The sequence below is a fragment of the Aplysia californica genome, unplaced genomic scaffold (assembly GCF_000002075.1).
Source record: "Aplysia californica isolate F4 #8 unplaced genomic scaffold, AplCal3.0 scaffold00200, whole genome shotgun sequence".
Lineage (NCBI taxonomy): Eukaryota > Metazoa > Mollusca > Gastropoda > Aplysiida > Aplysiidae > Aplysia > Aplysia californica.
Genome location: NW_004797470.1, coordinates 849,305 through 850,499, shown reverse-complemented (window position 1 = coordinate 850,499; position 1,195 = coordinate 849,305).

Genomic DNA, 1,195 nt, shown 5'->3' with positions numbered 1-1,195 from the left:
CTGATGAAGGGACGGTTACAGTTTAATTCGAGGTCGTCGTCACGGTCTATGTGGCATGACTTGACCGCTTCGATGTGGTCCACAGCGGTTGCTGGCACAGGTCCGAATGCCTGATAAATTACACACTCTGGACAAACACTGAACACGGGACAATGGTGGAAACTAGACTTTCCTTTTTTGTTTTCTTTTTTTTTCTTCCTCTTGTATCGTCAGATGTCGAGGCGAGGGGAGACTGGTGCATTTTTCGGCCAAGGGCTGAAACAGGTGGGTGACCTCTGTAGCAGAGACACGTATTACGTTCTTCAGTTAATTCAAGAAGGACCCCTTAGACTCCATGCAGCCAAGAATTTAGTGACCTGTCTCTTCCGCCTTTGTAACCTGATTCTTTTGGGTTGTTTGCTCGTGCAGTTTGATTCAAAATATTTTTGAGTGGAGCGCATTTTCAACAGGCGACCGTCGAACATCTTAAAGCCACTCTCGGGGTTTTGAGTACATTTTGGGGTCAGACAACGTTTTAGGGGTTTTAAGAAACTTCCCTCGAAAATTATGTGCTGACTGGAAAGGAAAAAAAACTCTCAAAGATCTATTTCAGAAAAAGCTCCACAAAGTTTGAATCATTAAAATGCTTAAAAGCATTTTGAGGTGAACCTAGATTATTCAGCTGCCTTTTGTGTGTATGTGTGTTGGGAGGGAGGTGTTATTATTGTTATTTTGTTGTTTTTTGGTTGATAAGTAGGGGGGAGGGGTTGGAAGGGGGGGGGGGTTACGTGCGTGGACTTTTCTTTTTAAGATATTTTTTGCTGTTGTTCTTTTTGGTGGGGGATGGGGCAGGTGGTAGTAAAATCGATGTTTAATTCATTATTCATCGAAAACTGATTGGTTATTCAACAGCATGCTCAGCATGGCCCCTGCCATGAGCAGTGACGTTAAAGCAGCCAGAGATTCCCAGACAAGGAGAGATACGTTCCTTAGAGAAGCATCAACATTAAGAACGTTTCTATCTGATAACTGTGGTCTAGAGACGAGGGAATAATATGTGAGGCAGCATGGTGGAATCAGGGTCTCGTCAATTTTTTGGGCATGTAGAGTTATTGGTATCATCTTAAAGCTTGTTCACGTGTCTTTATTTGGATTTTAAAAAGTATCCATTTATCTTGAATACAAGTCGAAATGTTTGCGAAAGAAGGTTTGGGGG